This window comes from Mirounga leonina, unplaced genomic scaffold, assembly GCF_011800145.1.
Source record: "Mirounga leonina isolate KUSES-001 unplaced genomic scaffold, KU_Mleo_1.0 Mir_168, whole genome shotgun sequence".
Lineage (NCBI taxonomy): Eukaryota > Metazoa > Chordata > Mammalia > Carnivora > Phocidae > Mirounga > Mirounga leonina.
In genome coordinates, this window is record NW_023270426.1 from 70077002 (window position 1) to 70077606 (window position 605).

Here is a 605-nt window from a genome sequence, read left to right on the forward strand (position 1 = left end):
ACATTCTGAAGTACTAGAGTTTAGGACTTCAACACAGGAATCTGGAGGTACACAATTCAATCCATAACAGTATTCAAAGCCCTCCACAAGGTTTCCTACTTTCCTTTTCAGCTTTATTTTCCCATACCTTACTACTTCACCTTACACCTGAGGCACTGCAGACAACAAAAAGCTTTCTGTGAATCACTACAGTATTTTTCTGTCTCTGTTCATTTTTCTTCCTCTAATTCTTTTGTACCCTCTCATCACATCCTGTGCATTCTTCAAGGTCAAACTCAAATGATCCTTTTAAGCATAAATCTAAGTTTTCTATTTAGAAGTAACTTCTTTTTTTTTTGACTCCCTAGGTGTATTATTTGTGCTTCTCTAATGGAATTTTGCGTGTAATTTGTAACTTGTGTTATACATGGCTTATATGGTCTATAATCCTTACCAGACTGTAAGCCCCTTATGAAGATAAGACACACATCTAACTCATCCTTTAACTTTCCCATGGTATCAAAGTGCTTTATAACAAATATTTGTTGAATAAAGTTATAAATATCATAGAGCTTATAGTTTAAAATCTGATAGTACTTATTTTATCATTAGCATTTACTCAAGAC